We start from the raw sequence: 23735 nt of genomic DNA on the forward strand, positions 1-23735 counted from the left end.
AAAAGGAAGAAGATAATAGATTGGACGGAAAGTCAGTATACCTGGGCGAATAATTTTATGTGGGGGTAAGAGAGAAGGATTTATTGAAGAAAATGCTGAAGTTTTAATTTGGGTTACTGGCTGATTCATAGAGCACAGAAGAGTATATTTGGAGGTTGGGGTGGCAGGAATGACGAGGGTGGAGGTACTAGCAGAGATCAGGGGGTTCGTGACATCACCCTGGTAGATATGCCTTTGGTTGGCCTCATCGAGCTCCCTGACCTCTGCCTATGGAATCTGTATGGTTGCTGGGCCAGGAGGGACCGAGCCTGTCCCCAGGGCTGGCTCCTGGAGCTTTAGACCAGAGCTACTCCTCTGCCCACTGTCTCCAGTTTGGAGTAGCAGCCCAGAGGAAGCCAATCCTGTAGGGGGGGGAGAAAGAGGTGTGGGTCCTGGGGAGCATCTCTGAGGCTTCGGAAGGGAGCCAGCAGGGAGCGGGAAGGAGGCTTGCAGTGCCTGGGAGCCAAGTTCAGCTCGGCTCTATTTTGGGTGACAACATTTACAATGTTCCTTCACCCAGAATCATTCCGCCTGCCTGCCCGCCTTCGGTGTTTCCAGCTGATGGGTTCTCACGCCTACTTAACAACTGGCTTGGTTCAGGGGCTCCCCAGCTCACTGACTGCTGACCTTCAGTCCCCTCACTGTTCAGCAGGATGCCCAAGTCTGTGGGGTGGTCAGGTTGCTAAGTTTGGTGCCCCGCATGGTTCGTAGGCAGGGGAAGCTGAAAGAAAGGTGCAGAAGCTGGAAGCTAAGCGGGGCAGTGACGGGGAAATGTCAGCGTTCGGGCGCAGAGGAGTGTAGGCATTTGACTTGTATCTCTGTGCTTCGCTTCCTCTGAAAGACCAAGTTATTGAGGGAGAAAATGCTTGATAATGATAATATTTTGTGTTTCCACATCTCTTGTCTAAGAACCTCCCAGCACAAGATCTGGAGCCTGCTGTTGTCATAGATTACCCCAAAAACTAAATCTGTGGGTGTTTATGGATCATATTTAGGTCTTTGCAGATATCATAATGTAGAAGGGACAAGTGTCATTTTTTTATAATTAAAAACTTAAGAGTATTTACATTCATTGAAGAAAATACATTAGAGTATAAAGAAAAGAGTAAAGATGACCCACAGTCTCAACTACTCAGAGAGAGCTACGGCTAATGTTTTGATACTGTTTTTCCTGCTTTTCATCCCGGGTATGTGTATGTTTGTGTGTGGCGCATGTACATGTCATCTTTCTCCATTTCCCTCTGGGTGGGTATGGAATGGGGCTCACACCCTCAGCACCCAAGAGTCCTCACCCCAAGTATATTTCCTATGTAGTTTGAGTACTTTTTCTCTGATCCTCCTTTTTCAAGAATGAAATCATCCTCCTTGTAAAAGAGAGTTCTTCCACTAGGAGATGATGTTGGGAGGGGCTCAGCATGGGGCAGAGTACACTGGAGAAGACAAAATTGAGATTCTATGCTAATCTTGCCTCCTGAACAATGATTGCAAAGAGCCACAGAGCACCGGTAGAGAACTTTCTGTCGCTTCCCTCTTCCCATGAGCCTTGTTGGATGGGGCAGTGGCAAGCTAGATTAGCCTTCCAATTGAGTAACCAGACCTGGTGGTAAGCAGAGAGCCACAGGCACTACAGAGAAAGCTTCGCAGACCAACGTAGCATCCCTTGGAAAAAGATGCTGGGTCACCATAGAACTCTCCCATCAGCTTGTAAGCACCAGATTCTCTACTGATGTTTTGGGTTTGGTTTCACGTGAAAGCAGAACCTGAGAGAAGGACTTGGGTACAGATAGTGTGTTTGAGAGAAAATTCCAGGAAGCAGGAATGAGGGAGCAGCATGAATGCAAGTAAGGCAGGGGAGAAGGGGAAGCCAAACGAGAGTGTGGTATGAAGGTTCCTACTGTGTGCAATGGAGACTCCATTCTTCCAGGACTTCCTGGCAACTGCACAGAGTGACTAATGGAATTTTCTGCTGGCAGGACTCCAGGCTGGAGCATTTATTCACTAGCTCCCATTCCCCAGTGACTGAAAGTCGTCCTTATGTGTCAGGGGGTTGTGTGCTTGAGGTGTGACCCTTTCAGCAGGCCCTGGGTCTGCGCTCACACAGAACAGCTGTGTGGAAGTAGAAGGTGAGCCAGGGGCATGTGATGTGGGCATCAGAGGCTTCTGCTGTAACTTAGACATGTTAGACCCCTTCTTGGTTTACTTCTTTCCCCTGTCTCACCTCCTTTTCCTATCTTCCTTTATTCCTGTAATTCTCTGGTCCTACTCCATATTTCAAGTGACAGTTTCTTTGACTCTAGATGGTAAACGGTGTTTATTTGTTTGTTTACTTGTTTTCGGCCAACTCCCAAATTCTGAAATCCTTAGCTAACAAGCATCCGGCCTATTGAGAAAGCCCCTGAGGGGGGACTTCGATTTCTGCACTTCTTGCTGCATCATCAGTAGAGACCAGACTTGGAGAATGATAGGAAATGAGCAGAGCAGTAGGGGAGGCAGATTATCTTGACCTGCTGTCCTCTGGCTGGGTAGGGCTCTAATTTGGACCTGGAGCAAACAGTGCGTGGCCCTGGTGCAGGGTTGGTCTCTCAGGAGGACCCCACACAGGCTTGCTGAGCGGGCCTGAGGTGGAAGGGTGGCTGACCCTCCCTGGCTTTCTTGGCTCTTGGCTTGTTCTAAATAAGTAAGAGTTGACCACATAAAGGCATTTCTGCAGGTCTCAGAGGTTTATTTCAGAACCACATTTTGACCTGTTAACTCTTTTGTGGGCAGCATTCAGATTAGTCTCTCATTTTTCTAGTGGAGAAACTAGAGGCCCAAAGAGGTTAAATGACTTATCCAAAGCTGTGTCATTTTTCACTGGTGGCAGAGAACGCTAGAATGGAGACCTCCTGACTTCCTCCTAGAGTTCTGGACTTTTCCCCTCCCCACCTCCACCCCTGCTCCTGCCCACCAATGCAGAAACAGAGCATTTTTGTTCCTTCTTCTATCTCAAATTTCGGGCCTCTAGCCAGATATAGCTCTATAGAGGGCCCATGCTTTGTTTCCCACATACCTCACTGCTCTTAGCCCAGGTCTAGGCAGAGCAGGTATTTAACAAAAGCTTCCTAATTTACCTAAAGGGACAATGCTCAGAGCAACTGAGTGCCAGGAAAGAGGATTAACTTTGACCCCTCCCAGTTGGGACCCTGGCCCCTGGCTCTCCCTGGGTCCCAGGCCCATTTAGATATGTGTGATAGGCCTCAGCCCATGTGCAGCAGGCTTAGAATTGCTGTCTTCTTGATAAGCTTTTTTCCTGCTAGCTTTTCCTAGGAATTTACTTTGTTCCAGGGCTTGTCGCAGACTAAGTGAGGGCATCCTTACTGACTGCTGAGCCTTTGCTCTTGGGGGGTGGCTTTCACCTATTTCTGCTCTTTGGCAGAGGATACCCCATCTGGCAGAGGAGCTCTGCTGTGTCTGTCCTTCGCCCTGGATTAAGCAACAGTGTCTTACCTTAGACTTTGGGGGCAGGTCTGGTTTTTTTGACCTTTGTCTTTCCCCCTTCTTCACTACAGAGCATGGAAAATACTGTTTGGAGATAGAGGCAGCTCACTGCTTAAACCCTTAGAGTGGTGTTTTGGACCACGTATCAAATGGTCTTTAATAAGATCATTCCATTTATTCCCTCTGCTCTTTGAGTTGTCAGAGCTTTGTTTGTTTGTGACCAAGGAGGTGAGGTGGGTCAGAGGCGGGGTGCCGAGCTCCAGCAGTGCTTTTGGAGGGGCAAAGGCAGAGTGGGCTTTTTTCCTGGTTTCTTGTTTCCATTGACCACCCAGAACCATAATTAAAATTCAAGGATTACCACCCCCGCACCCTCCCCCTCCAATTCTCCTCAAGCTTTTAAATGAAATAATTCAACAAATATTGATTGAGTGCAAATCACATGCGCCATCGTTTCAGGACTACAAAGTACTCAATGTGATCTCTGCCTTCAAGCAGCTTTTGGTATAATTGGAAGGACAAGGGATACATGGCAGAGGCCAGGCCAGGCCTTTTTAAGTGCTAAAGGAAGGACATGACTGTTAAGCAGGAGATCAGAACATTTGGTAGAGAGAGAAGGCACATTGGAGTGATCTGGTCAAAAGAAGACTTCTTGAAAGAAATGAAATTTGAGTCAGGTCCCTGCAGGGACACGTGTTGTTCTTATGGTAGGTGCTATACGTGTCTCCCTTCAGAGTAGAACTTGACGGCATATTTTAAAGACATGCACCACCCATAACAATGTTAGGATCTGGGGGATGAGGTTATTTATTTCTCGGATGTTCATCACGGTATTGTTTATAATAGCCAAAGATTGGGAACAACTAAATATATAACAATGAGACATTGGTTAACCTGACTGTGTGTGGTTACCCATATTCCCCATGTTGTGGAATGCCATGCTTCCATCCATCACACATCACTTTTGGAGAAGTTTACTTATTGACATCCAAAACATTTACAATCGATTGTTCAGTGAAAAAAAAAATCATGTTCTGAAATAGTATGTTCATTTATATTTGCTGACAGAATAACATGCTAAAAAATGAATGTTTTTGGACCTTTTTTTTTTTTGCTTATTCGTTTTCTGATTTTTGCTACATATGTATTAACTTGTAAATAAAATAACTTCTGATGTTTGTAGTTCTTTTTATTAAAAGAGTTGAAATGTCCGATACCAACTGTGTGTGGGCAGATCCAATAGAGTCACATGTCCCTTATTCTGAGGGGACAGTTGCCCATGGCTCACTCTGGTCTTCAGTTCCTGAAAAGACAAGTTAGCTGGCTGCGGATGGAAGGTGCTGGGCAACTGGCTCATTTCTAGTCCAGAGAGCAATGCCTCAGGGAAGCCTCCTTGTGCTCCTTCTCATTCTGGGAACCAGCATTATTTCCTAGGCGCACAGCAGCTGGAGCTGAGTTGCCCCTGTCAGTATATGTGGGAGCCCTATTTTTTAAGTGCAGCATTCTTTATATTTTGCATTTTAGTCAGGGAATCACTGCTGTCCACTGTCTAGCTAATTACAGTGCTGGGAAGAAGTTGTTTTTGAGATTCTGAGCTTCTCTTGGAAAAGGTTAGGAGACAAGAGTGATAGAATTCAATTCTTCACGATAGTGGAGGGGGGCAGGGCCTCTGTTCCCTGAAAAGCTTATTCAGATGACCTATTTGGTCTAGACTGTGTGTCTGTCTCAGCAGTAGCTGTCATCTGAATGTCACATTAGGAGATCTGGGTGCTTCCTTTTCCTTCCCTTTCAGCAGGTTTGAGATTAATGTGTACTATATCCTAATTTGAATGCTAATTAGTGTTTTTGAAATACTCCTTTTATCACATCATTTCCCAAATCTAAAACCTTTCATTTCTCCTCATCGACTCTAGGCGCAAGTCCAGCCTGGCATCCGAGGCCTTTCACATTATGACCCAACCCCCCTTCACACCCTTATTCCAAGTATTGACCTTCTTAAGCCCTTTGTAGTTCATCAAAGCTGATTGATCTGTTTATTCACTGGCTCCCAGTATATCTGCATGCTGGTCCCTATATGCCCTGCCTCTCTGAATTGCCCTCCTCCTTCTTATGGAAGCCAGTTCTACTCTTCTGTCCCGGGCCAGCTCAAGTCCTTTTTCCTGAAGTCTTCTGCAACCCCTTGTGTGAACAGTGATCCCTCCTGGTCTAAAAATGCTTTTAGCCCTGTGGTGTGTACCAGCCTGTACCATTTTATTTGGCATTAAAAAAAACTGTGGTAAAAAACACATAACATAAAATTTACCATCTTAACCATTTTTAAGCATACAGTATTAAGTCTATTCACATTGTTATGCAACAGAGCTCTAGAACTTTTTTATCTTGCAAAGCTGAAACTCTCTCTCCATTAAACACTGACTCCCCACTTCACTTATTTGGTATTTTATCAAGGACCACATAGTGGTATTGTAAATGCTGAACTGTTTATTTCAACTAGCATTCAGTGAGCATCAATGTTCCAGGTAAGTCCTCGGTAGGTTCCAGGGTGCTAGAGAACTAGATGAGACACAGCCACCAAACATGAAGCGTTCACAGTTGTTATTGAATCGAGTTTTGCTTTGTCATTTGTGTATGTCTCATCTCCTTAAATAGATGATATGAGAGGGACCTTCCTATGAGCCATAACAATTCCTTTTTTGGCACGAGGCAGAATATCGTGACTAAATAAATGCAGATGCAGTCCTTGGGTTCCCTATGACACCAAGGAGAGGGTTGGGCCGACACTTACTATGTGCCGTTTGGTGGTAGCATATGCCGATGTAAATGAGTTCTTGAGTATTTCAGGGGTCTTTGTGCTCTTAACTAGACCGTGAACTTTTTAAAAGACAGAATCTTGTTCGTTCTTTCATCATAACAAGGTTACTTTTATTATTTTGTCTTATAATAAACACAATATGTGCTTGTCAAAGAAGTGAAAAAGCAGAAAATACAGACAACCAAAAGAACATAAATACCAACAATAGATGGACTCTCACCCAGAGATGACTGTGTTAACTCTGTGCTTCGGTCTTTTCTGATATTTGACTCTTCAGAATCAGACTCATATACAAATGTACCTTTTAATAAAATTAAAATCCTGTATGCATAAGCCTTTTATCAGCTTAATATGGTTTAAAATATCTTTACCTGTCAATAGATGAATTCTATTATAATATAATTCTGATACAAAAATATTTATTGAAGACCTATACTGTGCCAGTATAGGTATTTCCTAATTTACGTATTAGGAAGAAAGCAATTCACAAAACTTGCTGAAGGCTTCCATTAGGGGTTAGAATGGGAGGAGATGACAATAAAATAAGTAAATGAACAGGATAATTGCAGATACTGATAAGGGCTATTACAAACAAGTGGTCGGAGACTGACTGGGTTGCCACTTTAGATCAGATGATCCAGGAAGGTCGCTGAGGAAGGAAATTTTGAACTGAGACCTTAATAATACTAGGAAGCTACCATACAGAGATTAGGGGGAAGAACATTTCAGAAACAGAGAACAGCTAATACAAGAAGAACTTGGGAATAATTTGGCATGTTCGATGGGCCATTAGAAAGCCAGTATGGCTGAAACAGTGAGGAAGAGGGAAAATTGTGTATTAAGTCAGAGAGGCAGATATAGATGGGGCTTTTTGTGGGGCCTTGTTGGACCTTGTAGGCCATTGGCAGCACTTTGAATTTTATTCTAAGGTCAGTGAGAAGCTGTTGGAGGGCAGTGGCATGATCTGATTTGTTTTAGGACAATTGCTTTCCCTGAATGTAATTTACCTCATTAACAAAATAATTAGAAGAGAGACAAAAACCCCACAAAGTTATCTCATTAGATCCAAAGAAAGCCTTTGATAAAAATCAACATCCAACAGAGGAAGACACACAACAAGTGATCTGACATCTTCATTGAATAGATTGCAAGAGAGGGGAAAAGGATTCAAAAGACATATTTAAAAATTAGGTAAATGCATATTCCTAGGTAAAAGAAGCCAATCTGGAAAGTCTACATACTGTATGATTCCAATTAGATGACATTCTGGAAAAGGCAAAACTCTAAAGACAATGAAAAGATCAGTGGTTAACAGGGGGTGGATATGGGGGAGGAACGAATTGGCAGAACACAGGATTTTTAGGGCAGTGAAAATACTCTGTATGATACCGTAATGGTGGATACATGACATTATGCATTCATTCAAACCCATAAAATGCACAACACCAAGAGTGAACCACAATGTAAACTTTGGACTTTAGATGATCATGATGTGCCAGTGTAGGTTCACCGGTAGTAACAAATGTACCACTCTGGTGGCGCATGTATGTGGACAGAGGGTGTATGGGAACTCCATACTTTCTTGTCAGTTTTGCTGTGAACTTAAAAACTACTCTTAAAGTCAGTCTTAATAACTTAAAATTAAAAAAAAAAAAAGCAAAACTGAACTATGTGTTTAGAGATTAGATTTGTGTGATAAAACTACCAGAAAAAAAAAAAAAAGGCTATAATTCCCAAAAAGTCAGGATAACAGTTACTCTTAGGTAGGAGGAGGGAGGGAGGGAGGGCCTTATAATTGGGAAGGGACACATGTGTGGCTTCTGGAGTGGCTGGTTTTGTCTCCCTTCATGGATAATGGTAACAAAGGTGTTAGTCTTATAATAATTAAGCTGTATGTGTGTGTGTTATTTTGCTGTTTTCTATATTTGTGTTATTTTAGCTATTAAAAAAAGTTTTCATTTTTGTTTTTAATCAACAGCCATTAATAATAAAATTGAATAAAAGGGAACTTCTTCACCAGATAAAAATACTAGAACAAACATTTTCCTCAGTGGGGAAATATTGGGCATATTCCCATTAAAACCAGGAATGATACAAAGGTACCCATTATTACTACTATGAAAATACAAAGAAAATAAATGAGAAGCACAAAAATTAGAAACAGTTATTATTCGTATTATGTGTCATTATTTGCTTTAAAAACCTAAAACAATGTACAGACAAATTATTAGAAATAATAGCAGAATTTAGTTAGGTCGATAAAGATTAATATGTAAAAGTAATTTGTATGCTATACACCAACAGCAGGCTAGAAGACATAAAGAGAACACACATTAAAAACATTATCAGAGAAAGTAAAATACTTAAGGATAAATCTAACAAAAGGTGTTCGTCTTCTACAGAACAAAAAAAGAGTACAGTTTCATTAAGAGATATTAAAAGGAGAAGTAAATAAATGGAGGAAGATACTACATTTATAGATAGGAGAATTTAATATCATAAAGATGTCAATTCTCCAATTCTCCCCTATTTGACCTACAGATTCCAATTAAATCCCCAACAGAGTTTTTTATGTTACTTAATAAGGATTCTGAAATTCTGAAAGAGAAAAGTAGGAAAGGAAGACTTGCTCTATCAGGACTGGTTATGAAGCTCAGGTAATTAATGTTATATCGGGATAAACAAACTGATCAATAAAATAGATTAGAGAGCTCAGAAACAGATTCACATAGATATGGAACTTTGGTATTTAATAGAAATAGAATGTCAAATCAGTAAGGAAATAAAGAACTATATAATAAATGGAAGTTGAAAAAATTCACATTAAAAAAGGTGAAATTGGACTCTGCCTCACACCATATACAAAACATCAACTCCAGATGGTTTAAGGAATGAAATGTAAAAAAAAAAAAAAAAAACTTTAAGACTCTTAGTAGGAAATATAGATGATTCTGTTTCAGAAAGATTTCTAAATAAGACAAAAAAAATATTGACTACAAAAGAAAAATAAGTACATTTAACCATATTAATATTAAGAATCTTTATATTTTGAAAGACACCTTCAAGAAATGAAAAGGCAAATTACAGACTGAGAAAAGATCTTTGTAACATGCAAAACCAGCAAAGGACTAATGTTAGGAATACATAAAAACAACTCCTACAAATTAAGAAAAGCACAAGAAACCCAAATGAAACAAAGCAATGACATAATAAGCATTTTACAGAACAGGAATCACTTAAGATCAATAAAAATAAGAAGATATTTTTCATATTTATCATTAGTGATTAAGGAAGTACAAATTAAGACTAAATGAGATATTCTTTAGTGCTCATTTGACTGGCAAAAAATAAAGTTTTATAATACCAAGTGTTGGAAAGGAAATGGATACACAGGATCTTCAGGATTGCTGATGGGAGTGTAAATTAGTGAACAATTTGGAAAACAGTTAATGTTTAACATTCACATACCCTAAAATGCAGGCATTCCACTCTACACATATATCCAAGAAAAACTCTTGTATATATACAATAAGGGACATGGACCAGAATGCTCATAGCAGCATTATTTACAATAACAATGTAGAGGGAAAAAAAATCCTAAATGCCCATCAATGAGAGATAGGATACACTATGTCTGTAAACACAATAGAATATTAAATAGCAGTGAAAATGAATGATCTATAGTGACATTCAGTAATATGTATAAACCTTAGCAAAATACTAAGTACAAAAAAAATTGCATACCATATGATGTTTTTTTAATACACGAAAATAACTGATAAATATGCATGTTTAAGAATTCTTATAGATGCAATAACACTATAAAAAGCAAAGCAAGGGCATGAGAGTTCAGCATGGTGGCTGCCTGGCCTGGGAGGAGGTAAGGAGCTGGAATGGATAGGAAGCTAAATGGTAAGATTATAGGTAATTGTCATGCTCCTAGCTTTTACTTCTGTGGTGGTTTTATGGGTGCATATTACGTTAAAATAGTTAGGGAGCCAGTCAGTAAGCTAGCCAGCTCTGGCTGCTATGTGGAGAATGGGTTGAAGGGGGTAAAAGTAGAAGCAGGGTGACCAGTTAGTCAGTAGTCCAGGTGAGAGGGCATGGCACTTTGTACTTGGAGGGTATCAGAATATATTTTGGAGGTAATGGAAGACTTGCTCTGATAGCTTGGATGTGGGAGGTAAGAAATACTCTATCACACGAAGTTATCATAATTTATTTAACAATCTGCTCTTATTGTACATCTTGGATTGTTTACAATATTTTGCTTCATTAACAGGTCTAAAATGAACATCCTTGTAGCTTAACCTTCATATATTTTGTATTAATTTCTTAAATTCAACTTTCATTAGTGAAATTGTTATACCAAAGGATACATGCATTTAATAAGGCTTTTGATACATTTTAGCAACTTACCTTCCTGAATGGTTGAACCCCTTTAACTCCCACTAGCAGTAGAAAGGCAATACCCACAGAGAGGCTCGTTCCATCCTTCTTTTCTCCATCCAGAGCTCTGTATTCAGGGACAACTTATGAATGGTCTCCTTGGCAGTTGAGGGCATGTCTGTCTTTCTAGTAATTTGCCCTGTAACAATTTTTTGTGGTTGCTGAGTCTCCCTCTGGCCAGGATCTTTACCAGTCAAAGAGCATGCCCTGCTTCCTGCAGTGGGCATTCCTAGAGCTGTGGACTCCTGCACTGGGGCCTCTCCTGGAGCATGCATAGTCTCCCTCTCCTTGGGAAAGGCTCCTTAACACATGAATCAAAGCGACCTCTTCCCTCTTTCCTACACGGAGTCTTCCCACTCAGATTCCATCCACCCTCAACCCTCAAAGAGCCTCGGGGATTTCTAATGAACCTGGGAGTTTTTCCAAGTCAGTTGGGTAAAGGTTAAGCAGGCATATACAAGAATCAATTAATTACTCAGGTTCATATCCCCTCAGAGCTGCTAGAGCTGCACTGTCTAATATAGTAGCCACTAGCCAGAGTGGGAAACTTAAATTGGAATTTAAATTAATTAAATAAAATTCAGTCATCTCAGTTACACTAGTCACATTTCAAGTGCTCAATAGCCACATGTGGCTAATGGCTACCATATTGGACAATACAGATATGGAATATTTCCATCATCACAGAAAGTTCTGTTGGACAACATGGCAGGAGTTAGGTTACTCAGGAAATATTCCCGAGGGTCTTTTTGGGTGTGTGTTTGGGATGGTGAGTGAGGGTAAGTGAACGTTGTTGATATCCATTGCTAGATTTCTCTTTGCTGATCTAGATATCAGTTCTCATTGTATCTGGGTTCTTTCTACCTTTTCCTCCTTGGATTTGAGAAGGGAACTGAAGTTCTCTGACAGTTATATCTTAAGAACTGTGTATTTGTGTGTTTTATAGGAGAAGTCTGATCACTAGTTCATGACATTGACCAAATGAGGCCAAAACCCTTTCCCTCTGTACCAGGTCCTGGAAGGGAAACCCTAGAGGCCACACCTGCCATGTAGATAGGCTGAGGTTTTGCCTGGGTTTATAGTGGTCCTAAGGAAGAACATCAGACTGGAGCCAGAAATTCAGAGTTCTTCATTTTTCCTGTTGCCTCAGTTTCTTCTTGTACAGTAAGAGGGCGGAGCTGCTCCTAAGCATTTTAGAGATGTAAGAAAGGAGTGCTTAGGGGTGATGAAGCTCCAGATTCTGTTTTCTTTTACTTTCCTGAAGCTGTGCCCAGCATTTGCCTGTGTCCAGGCCCTGCTGTGAGAAGCAGCACTTCTCGGTGGCCCAAATATAGCCCTGGGAGCCCCAAATGCCACATTCTCATCTTGGTTTGTGTACTGACTCATGATATGACTCTGTATAAGTCACTTCCCCTCTCCTCCCAATGGTTCATCAGGGGTGGAAGAAGGATAATGGCCCTGAGTCACCTCCTAGAGACGAGCTAATTAGGGCTTATTGAGGCAAAGAGATGGCACGCTGAATGGCCAAGGAAGGAGCAACTCTAGATAGGGCTTTGCAGAGGGGCCTGGCTTTCTCTCTGCCTAGGCAAGCTGTCTGCAGAGGCTTGGAAGCCTGGAATCTTTAGTGAGCTTCAGGTCTGTGACTCTCCATGAATTATGGACTATAATATACATATATTTATATATATAATTAAAATTATACAAATGCAAGGCATTGACAAGAATGATGACAAATATCTGTTCATTCATTATGCATATGTATCTTACATACCCATTGCAATCAAGGCATTTATGAGTGTGTGAGGCGGATGTCTCCATGGTCCTGGGTAGAGGTTGGGGAGGGTAGACTTTTGCAGTAGAATTAGCATCTAATTAGTGTCTACTTCTTTCTTTTTGAATTGTCTTATGCCAGGAAAACAAATCATTATGATAAGAAAGCTTTTAGTATGAGAGAGCAGGGCGTTTAGGCTAAGTATCATTTAAAAAGAACAAACAAACAGGTTCTCACCTAAGTGTTTGAAACTCTGACTTCCAGTCACTTCCCTATATATAACTTGTTAATAACATGAGCACATCGCATTATTTCTCAGGCTTGAGAAGACTATTCCCTCCCCTATCTGACATGAAGTAATGTTGTGAAGATATAGTGAAATCATATGTATATAAACGCATCGAAATTATACCAATAGTAAAGGTTGTTCTTTTGCCTTCGCTAATCATGAGATTGAGGGCTGATGAGAGTAGGAGGAACGACAGAGAAACATAGGCAGTGAAGGCAAGTGTCTGAGGGGCTGGTAGAGAAGTAAGGCTAGGAAACCTCAGGGGGATTGTGTTACAGGCCTGGCATGGAAAAGCCCCAGGATGGGTCAGCTCATCCTTCAGGCCAGGCCTTGCACTGCATCAGCTCTGTCCTCGGGCTCACTCTCAGACTCCTTGAGGCCACCCCAGAAGCAGAAGCCTTTCTCACTGGACGCTGGGCACCTTGGGATTCAACTCTCTGGAAGGCAGTTTTAGTGGCTTGTCTGGTCAAACTCACAGCCACCTTCTCTTTCAAATCTTCAGAGAGTCTGGCTCCTGGGCTGTGGGAATGGGGGAGGGGAAAGGAAGCCGCCACCCTGACCCATTTGCTTCCCTGCAGCACAGCAAATGTGAGGATCACCACGGAACCTTTCTCTCAAACAGCTCCTCCCCATCCACAGGAATGTGCAGCACTCCCCAGTTCACCCGGGCCAGAGACCAGAGACGGAGGGTCATAAACAGAGGCTGTGGTACTGAGCAGTCCGGGAGAGTTAATCCCTCAGACGTCAGGGCTTGGCCTGGTAGAGATGGGAGCGGGGCTGATAAAGGCTGATGAAGGGGAGTGTGCGTCGGGGGGGGGGGGGGGGAGGTACTGCAGGGATGGTGGTATGCACCCATGTTAAGGCAGTCTCTGACTGAGGCAAACCATGAAAGTCAGCCCAGGACAAAGCTGCTCCTCAACCAGCTTAGCGACCCACACAAAGGGCTGGTTTTCATTGCCCTGCTCAATGTCCTGGGGGAAAGCAAGGTACCTTGCAGGGGGATGCGAGGAGGATAATCCCTGAAAACAGAAAAGGAAATCATTACTGGCATTTACTGAGCCTGCCTGAGCTGGGAGAGACACAGAACAGTCTGGACAGGGTCTCAACTCTGAAAGAATTTAAACCTGGCCTTACAGCCCTGCCGGGCACTCTGCTGGTCCTCATGCAGCTCTTCTGTTCTGGTTGACGACAACTTGGAGAAAAGCAACTAATGAGCAATGCGAGATGCTATAAACGGGCTTGGTCACATGGTACAGGCTGGGAGTGCTGCTGTAGGAGTTCCAAAAAGGCAGAGACTGGTGTGGGCAGAAGTGATTAGAACAGGCTTTACAGAGAACGGCCCAGCCCGGGGACCCAGAGCTTGAAGGCTCCGATCTGTTGTAAAGAGGGAGGAAGGAGGACAGGAGCTATGGTAGTGAGGATAGGAATATGCAGGGGCAGCAATGAGGCTGGTCTGCTGGGCACCCAGGATTGTGCGGGGATGCTGGGGCCGAGCTGCTGGGGGCGGGGGAGCAGTGGGAGGGCAGGGAGGCAGCCACGTTGTGGATCGCTTTGAATTCCAGGCAGAGGAGTTTATTCTTGACTTTATAGCAAACAGAGAGTAGAAAGAACCCCTAGTGTGAGGAAGTGTAAGAAGTCATGCCTTGCTGATTACTCTCACTGAATTAATTCTTTTTTGCCCTCAGTGAGGCTGCCTGACCTCCTGGACCATATAAGGTAACTTCTGAGCTGGCGCAGCCTTGGGGACAGCTGTGAACCCCTTTTCCCCGCACCCCACATCCTGCTCTGCTTCATTCTTTATTCTCCTCTGCACTAGTGTCTCTTCCAGGGGGTCAGGCATACAGGGGGCTTGCCCTGGGCTAGGCTCTGTGCTCGGACACAGATGTAAACAGGACTCAGCTTCTGTCTTTGGCCCTCGCAGCCTGGTAGCACCGCATTAATTACCACACTCAGAGCATGACAGGTAGCTCCCTTCCTGATAGCCAGGAGCCTCCAAAAGCTGTATAGGGTCTTCCTCCCAACACGCTGGAACCATGGAACCCTAGGAGACATTTTGGGAATTCTGGGACCTGTCCCTTGACAACTTCCTTATTCTTGAGGGCCTGGAATAGAGCCAGAACTTCAGCTGGTTCTGCACAGCCACGTGGGTTCTCTCCAGATTAGCACCTCTGGTTAAGAGAAGGGTGAGGCCACAGAGGCATGACTGACACTGCTCAGGGTGGCGGGTTAAGGCACTGTAAGAGTGCCACACGAGGGAGATCCAGAGCAGGGAGGGACGTGTGTGCTGGGAAGACTGGCCCCTCCCCCATGGCTGTGCAAGGTGGGTGGGCTACATTTTCCTGACTGTGAACTCCAGTCCTAGGTCTGGGAAGAATGGTCCCAGCCCCTTCTAGGAGAAGGGGATGTTGGAGGAGCAGCTATGACCAGGGGCGGGGCTCATGCCAAGATGAGCAGCACTCAGGCTGGTGCTAGGTGTGAGCAGTTGCCATGAGCGCCACAGCAGCTTTCCCTGCCAGGCCTCAGCACATGTGCAGCAAGCCCAGCCTGAATCCTGCTGGCTCTCTTTTGGGCCCTCATTTCTGGATCATTCACATCACAGCAAGCCCTTCCTGGGGAGCCACTGTCGCTGTTGATGCTTTTGCCAAGTCTTCACAGCCACAGCTGTACTCTAGGAGCTCAGGCTTAGTGTCTCCATTCCCCTCCTCTCCCCTCAGAGAAGCATCTATGGAAATCTCTTCTCTGCACTGCCAGGCTCCTTGTAGGGGGTAATCAAGTCAGGAAGTACATAGATTTTAGCCCTTTGGGAAAGGAAAGCAGGAGGGAGATTCTCTGGGGAAAAGGGGTTGCCTAGCGAGCTCAGAAAAGTTCTAGGGGAGGATTTGTGGTAGGAATAAGGGACAGGGAAAGAAACTGGAGAGAGTTCTGTACTGGAGCCAAATGGTTGTGGAGACTGGTGTTGGAGTTAGGTGGAGTCCATCTTGTCTGAACAGGTAGTTCTCTCTCCACAGGGGCCCTATCCTTTCAAGGTCATTCTTTCCCCCACAGAGCTCAGTGGAGTTGGGGTACCAAATACAACCAGAGGACTTAGCCTCCTCTTGGAAGGTGGATGGCCTTCCTGTTCCTTAACCTTCAAGGGAATAGTGCCTGGGAAGAGCAAGCATGCGAGTAGGGTGTCTGTCCGGGAGGGGACACACTGGCTCCAGACTCGTGCTGGGAGCAAAGCTTTTTTTACTGGTACATTCCTTTATATCTAAGGGTTAGACTCAAGAGGTTCTCTATCCTGAGGACAGATCTTGGAAAGAGCAAAACAAGATAGAAGGAAGACAGAAATTCTTTTGGCGATACAGCAAACACTGTGAATTAGAGAGAAATCCACCCCCCCCCCCAAAAAAAATTGGGGCTGATTCTCTTTGGGACAACTGTTTAGCTTGATCTGAAATACAAGCCCTGCCTCAAGTCAGGAGAGAGCTAAATTGCCTCATCTGAGTGTTTCTGGTCCCCAGAATGGCTAAGTTCTTCCCACTGTAGGGGGCGACTCTTATGAGCTGTCATCACCAAACCTACCTGCCTTCAGGTGCTCCGGGAGCGAGAGGAAGGAAGAGAAGTGATAAGCAGAAATGGCATGAGATGTGACAATGTGGAGGGGCTTTTGTGGAATCTGATGGGCCTTCGGGTTTGTTTTGTTTTGGTTTCTGGCTTTACCAAATTTCTGTGTTCAACAAAGTATTTTCATAGATTGTCTCTTGGATTAGTTATATGATACTACATAAAAATTATCTCAAAACTTAGTGCTTTAAAACAACAAACATTGGTTAATTCACAGTTTCTGTGTTTTGAGAATCCAGGTGTGACTTAGCAGGGTACTTCTGGTTCAAGGTCTCTCATAAGGTTGTGGTGCAGCTGTCATTAGGACTGCATCATCTCAAGATCCAACTGGGGTTGAAGGATCTGCTTCTCAGTTCATTCATTCACGTGTTCCTAGCAGGCTTTGGAAGATCTACTTCCAAACTCACTCACATGAGCCTCTCTACAGGGCTCCCTTACAACATGGCAGCTAGCTTTCCTCAGGACAAACCATCCAAGAGGGAAGCCACAGTCTTTTTATATACTAATCTCAGGTTATGAAATGATGAGAGCCCATTATTCACCATTGTCTATTTGTTAGAGCAAGTCAGTAAGTCCAGCCCACACCCAAGGGGAGAAGATCACACAAGGCCATGAATACCAAGAGACGGGGGTTTTTGGGGGCCATCGTAGCGGCTGCCTGCCGCATCTCTCATTTTAGTCTCACAACGACTCTATGTTCTAGACAGGGAGAAATAGGCCAAAGCTGAGAAGGAAAAGGAGTTCCAGAGTGTGAGGGGCTCTGTCTAGGGTCACAGAGATACTAAGTGGTAGATTAGAATTTGAACCTCGGTGTCTGACTTCAGATTCGGTAGTCTTTCTCTGGTGCTTTGATGCCTGTCACACCTGTGTCTATTGCTTTTCATGGCTGGGAGTTGGAGCTGGCTCGAGTTGACTGAGGATGAGGGGCTTTGATGCTGACTTTGCTGCTTGATTCTTTCTGGCTATTTCTGGATTTTCAGGGACATGATTCATAACCATCCCTTCCTATAACAAGGACAACTTCTACTATATTCCTTTTAGTTTTTACAATAAACCTTTACTTTAGACATTTTAGATTTACAGAAGAATTGTGAAGATGGGGGTTCCCATATATCCCAACCCAGATTTCCCTATTATTAACTTCTTACATTAGTATGGTACATTTGTTGCAATTAATGAACCAATATTGGCACATCATCATCATCATCATCATCATCATCATTATTATTATTATTATTTTGACAAGGCAACATCTGGTTGGCCTCGCAGATTGCAAGGACCTTGTCAACTTACAATCCCTTATTTTTTAATTTTTTACACCTACAACACCTGGTCTTCCTAGATGCGATCCCATCCAAGTACTAACCAGGCCTGACCCTGTTTAGCTTCCAAGATCAGACGAGATCAGGCTTGTTCAGGGTAGCATGGCCGTAGACTGACACATTATTATTAACCAAAGTGTATCTTTTATTCAGATTTCCTTATTACTCCTTTGTAATTGAGCCAGGCACTAGACTATACATTATTTCAACAAATTCTAGACCAATCCTGTGAAGTTGGCATTATTATTGTCTTTTTTTTTTTTTACAGAAGAGGAAAGTGAGGCATAAAGAGATTAAGTAACTTGGTAAGATCACAGAGCTGTGCAGAAGAAAGTGAGCGTTTGAACTGTGGTCTCTCTCACTTCCACATAGTATTCGTAACCATGTATGCCCCTCTTCCTCTCTCTCAGCCTCAGACTCCTGCTTTTAGGGAGGGAATTTCTCACATTAAGCATTAACATCTGGCCCTACCTCTAGGACTTAAGTTTATGGGAAAGATAAAAGAATGCCAGGAGACTGTTTTAGTGACCAATTCCCACAAGCCTCAGTTTTCTCATCTGTGGGACCGATAGGATTAGATTAATAACCCTAGGCATCTTATGCCTCTGACTTTGTCAGTCTATCCCAAAGCCCTTATTCAGAGGATCTGGGGGCTACTTGTGGGAACTCTAGGGAGGAAGTGAGTCCCTTTTCTCCAGGCACTAAGCGTCATTGGCACCTGGGGCAGACAGGTGTGACAGATCAGTCATTGCATAGGATCCAATCCCTCAGCTGTCCGTCAAGGGAGACTCCAAGGCTGTAGGGTCTGCATGGAGCTTACTATACCCTTAACCAGTTCAAGAACCTTCAGGAATAAGGCCTCTAGAGAAGCCACTCAGCAATATTTTTTTCTGAAACACAAAAGAAACCCGCTCTTTGAACACAAGCCCTGAAAAGATCATTTGTTTATTCATAAATGGGTGACTTGTCAAGGTCACAGAGCCAGTGTCCTCAAGTGGAGAAGAACATGGACTTGAGAGTCATACAGACCCGTCCTGCCTCTCACAAGCTGGAGACCTTAGACAAGCCTCCCAACCTTTCTATGTCTCCATTTCTACATCTGTAATATAAGGAAAATATAAGAATAGTTACCTCATGGAGTTGTTCTTTAGAATAAATGTAATAATATGTAAAATAATTAGGTTCATAATAAATAATAAATGGTAGATGTTTTTAGGATTTGTTTGAAAAATAGACCAATTTTAATTCTAGCTCTAAAAATCATTATTATTTTCGACTCTGAGATCTGCTGCGCTATTGGAGTTCTACATAGCTAGAAAGCCCCAGTTGCTGAAAAGCAGCTCAGCCCTGGGCTACAGAAGGTTTTTTCTCTCATGTACTGGGTGGGGTGAGGTGGGTGGGGGTTCTTCTCCACTGCTGCACAGGAAGCCTTCAGCCTTGGCAAAACAGTCCCAGCCTTGTCCTGACTGCCCCAGCCGGCCTGCCTTGGCACTGCTGGATGTTCCCCAGATGGCTCGTGGGCCCTGGAGGGACACTTCCCCTGTGTAATGAGGTGAGCAGGACTGTCCACGGGGTTCCTCATGTGGGATGCTCCCCAGTCCTGGCACCTGGCTCTGTGTTGACCTCTCTGGCACTCCACAGAGAAGCTTGAGTGCTTATGTCTGCCCGGGGTCCTAGATACCACTGTCCGGGGGTGGGACAGAAGAGGGAGTGAGAGCAGCCTCTCCATGGTGGCAGGACCCGGGTGAGGGTAGAAGGCTAGGCCCAGCGGGGTTGACTCCTCTAGCAGGAGATTCCTATCTGTGCCTCTAAGGCCCCAGGGGCTAGCAGAATAGGGACAGAGGTTGCACTGTGTATTTTTTCAGTGCTGGGAAAGGTGTTTGTACCAGGCCTTTTTTTTTTTTTTTTTTTTTTTTTAAATGCCAGAAGGTACAGCATCAGGGATGCTGGCCCTGATTTTGATTCCAAGTTTTTTGATGCCTGGATTAGAATTTGCTGAGTGATTCTAAGAGATTTAAGAAGGGGGAGGTATAGGACCATTATTACATTACTAAGGGTGGCCTGGACATTTTATGCCCATGTAGAGCACGTGTTAAATATACTTTTATAACACACATGTGAGGTGCTTGTGTATAAGCATTCAAGAAACCTCTTTTCCAGAGGCAAGTTGGCTGCTAGCCCACATAGGAGGCCCATGGCCCACATACAGACCAGGAAATGGGTTTTCTACATCCAGGGAACATTTACTGCATCTAAGGAGGCCTTCTGTGGGCCTGTTCCCCTCTGGGTTTAGGAAGGAAGTGTCCTGGATTTGTGGCCTGGCAGCAGAAGCCCTGAGGGCAGGAGTGCCAAGTCAAGGCCTATTTGGAGAGCCGCTGTCCTCAGCCTTGGTGCTGAGGATGGATGGTCCTGAGGTTGTGACCAGGATTAGGCCATTTCTGAGGTCTATATCCCATGTGCGGAAGAGAAGGGAGGGATGGTAACAGCTACAAAAGAAGACGAGGCTGGATTTCTAAATGTTTAATCTAGACTTTGGCAGAAAAGACTGTTGGTAAATTATTCTATTATAAAATGTATAATTATGACCCTAGCTGAGTGTGTGATTGTCTTGCTTCTGCCTCCAGCCTTTTGGGGAGCCCTGATCCCTGTTACCCTACTTTTTGTTATTTCATGGTCTGGATGGCCACTCTTGATGCTCAGATTCCTGTGCTGCCAATTTAGCCCAAATCCCTTCTTTGCTGACCCAGACTGTGTTGTACCTATTGTCTCATAATATGCCCCATTATTTATTTATTTATCTGCTTCTTTATTTCTTTATTTCTTTATTTATTCTTCAGTTACAGTTGACATTTGAGTGTGTTAGTTTCAGGTGTACTGTATAGTGGTTAGACATTTAGATACAACGTTTTCATTCAAAAGTGTATCAGAAACATCCTTTCATGGCAAGGGCTGTATTTCTATGCCATCACTTTATTTTATTTTTTTAAATTATTTTTAATTATAGTTGCCATACAACTATGCCATCATTTTGAAAGGTTACATATTTCATTTTATAAATACAGCTCAAATTTATTTTATCAATTAGTTATAATTAGATAGTTTGTTTTCAATTTTTGTTATGCTAGTTATATACTTCTAGATAAAGTTTTTTGCATATTATTACTTCCTAAGGATGAATTTCCAAGTGAAACTGTAAAGACCAAAGATAGGCACATTTTAAGGCTTTTGATACCTATCGCTAAATTATAATTTAGAAAGATTACACCAACTTACACTTCACTGTCAGTATTTGAGTGCTCATTTCTGCACATTCTCATCAATGTTCTTTTTTATCTTTACAAATCTAATATACAAAATGTTATTTTATTTTAATTTACTTTGATTACTACTTAGGCTGAACATTTTAACATATTTATTAGCATTTTGTGTTTCTTTTATGTCTAAGAATTTTCCTGTTGAGGTATTTATCTTTTTCTTTTTGTGTTACAAGCTTTTTTTATATCAAAAATGTTAACCTTTATATTGTCTGATAAATGTTGCATATAGTTTTTCAAGTTTGTATTTGTCTTTAGTTTTGTGACATTCATCAATAATGAAGGTTTACATTTTTTGATGTAGTCAACATATCAAATTTATTTTTGGACTGCTTTTTGCTCTATGCTTAGAAAGACATTTTTGCTCTTGCTACATAGACATCCTCCTAAATGTTCTAATGTTTTATTTAACATTTAAATCTTTAATCATCCACAATTTATTTTTATATATTATAAATATAGTAATTTTAAAAAGTGTATTTAACTTGTTATCCTAGCACCATTATTGGACAATCCATTCCTTCTTTTTTAACATAAAATTACAAAATAAATATTAAAAATTATTTTTTAAATGATAAATATATCCTATGTGTTTATAATATTATATTTTATAGAAGCACTGGCACCCATAATGAAATCTTTGTTAGATACTTATAATTATTTCTTTACAATATGTTCTACCGAGCAATCTATTCTGGTACCTGATCCATACTTTTTAAGTCACCATAGCTTTATAGTACATTTTAACACTGACAGTGCAAATTCCCCCCTTTTTTTTAATCGATATTTTTCTTGACTAGTCTCATACATTTTTTTTCTTCCAGATGAATTTGAGAATCAGTTATGCTCTTGGGATTTTTCCTGGAATGGTGTTAAATTTAGAGATTAACTCGGGTAGATTTACATTATAAAATACTACATTTTTCCAATGAATTCATGTCTGTTTGTTTGTTTCTTTTACTAGAGCTAGAGCCTGGTTTTGTATTGGTATATCCAGTGCATTTCTTACTAACTTTGTTGCTGTCATTTTATGTTTTTGTTGACATTGTTAATGGAAGATTCTTTTTTTTTTTTTGGTTGCATTTTCTAATTGTATATTGCTCGTATACATGAGAGCTCTTGATTTTTATACACTGATTTCTTACTGGAAGGGAAACATGCTGTCTTCCAGTTTTTTCTTTGGTGGGTTTGTGCCAAAGGTGCGTTTGACCTAATTTGAGGCTATTTAATTTCCTTCTGGATCTGGGCCATAGCTCCTCCCTGTCATTCCCTGCGGTTGTAGCATGGAGTTTGGGGAAAGAATGACAGGCACAGTGGGCTCCTTGTCAGCCGCCTCCTAAGGATGGACGTGTTATGGAACAGATGCCCACTTAGTTCTTTTCCTCCTCCAACCCCAGTCATTTAGATGCCAGGGAAGTAGTGACTTATCATCTAGTGAAAAATAGATGCATGCATCAAAGCTGAGGCAGGCAGAGAGATCACGGAGGAGGTAGTGTTTAGATTAAAATTGATGCCAACCCTGGGAGCTCTCAGCAAAACTTAAGGGGCTATAAATGCCATATGCTTGGCATCTGGGCTGGCTGGAGGCACCTGAAGTGGTTCTGACTGTGGCCAAAATACAGAGCTGAATCAACTTCTTTTCTGCCCATGTTAGAAAAACTGGGGTCGGGCAAATCGAATGGACTCTGGGATGCTGGTGTGGCAACCCTGTGCTCCTTCTAAGAAGGATGGAGATTCATTAACTTTCGAAACTCAAGGGAAAAAAGAAAAACTAGTTATGGAGACTGGCCTCATTGCTCAAGCAAAGATATATGGGAAGATTTGGTGCATAGTGCTGACTAAGAAGTCCCACAAGGTTTTATACATTCTACCTGGGTTGAACACACAGATTAGCACTGCCAAGTCTCTGAGTTTTAGCACTTGGGATTCTTGCCCATTGATGAACATGCTCCATCCTCCTACTTTCCCACTGCTCCTTGCCACAGCCACACCCCTCTTCCTTGCTTTCTGGTCTTTCCTGCACAGATTTCATGCTGGAGGAGAAGGTGGCCCCAGAGGTACCTAGAGAAGATCAGCCCAGCAGAGAGACACAGGGCTGGAATAGTTAGGGAGAGACATGGAGGGATAGGGGAAGCAGTGGGGGGAGCATGGCCATGGATATGAAGGGTCGGAGAAGGGAGTGGAACGCAGAACCCTGTGGTCAGTCTTATTCATGACAGCATGTAAATAAGCCTTGCCTGCATTTTCTGGTTCCTCACTCTGAATGTCCATCCAATGGAGGTAGTCCTGGTGGTCCTATGAAGGCCACTTCCTTATTATGTAGAGTTTTATCGAGCTGGCCTAAAGATCCAGCCATGTGCCCAGCCAGACCTTTTCTGATGCCCAAACCAGGTCATGTCCTCTATTCCCCTCCTTTTATCACCAGAACCCAATGGGAGTCCATGTCATTTGTCAAGTCTTCCCAAGAGTAAACAGCACAGTCTTGGTTGGTATTTTACTCCAGTCTTTTGGACCATCTTGTTTCCAGATTGTTTTATTTTACAGCTAGCCTAGTCTTCTTGAAATACCAAGCCAATATCCTGTGGTATGATTTAGACAATGTGGAGAATAGTCAGACACCTTTTTTTTTTTTTTGTAGAACTCCTTAGGGATTTGAAAG

The 23735-nt window shown here is 42.7% G+C and overlaps 1 protein-coding gene and 1 pseudogene across 8 annotated transcripts in view; one reads left to right on the plus strand and one right to left on the minus strand.

Annotated features, from left to right (window-relative positions):
• NRG2 (neuregulin 2) overlaps positions 1–23735 on the plus strand; it is a 162112-nt gene that overhangs the window by 35825 nt on the left and 102552 nt on the right. The window lies entirely within an intron of this gene.
• Positions 17758–17876, minus strand: LOC118606272 (annotated as a pseudogene).

Source organism: Rousettus aegyptiacus, unplaced genomic scaffold (assembly GCF_014176215.1).
Source record: "Rousettus aegyptiacus isolate mRouAeg1 unplaced genomic scaffold, mRouAeg1.p scaffold_m13_p_7, whole genome shotgun sequence".
NCBI classification, from domain to species: Eukaryota; Metazoa; Chordata; class Mammalia; order Chiroptera; family Pteropodidae; genus Rousettus; species Rousettus aegyptiacus.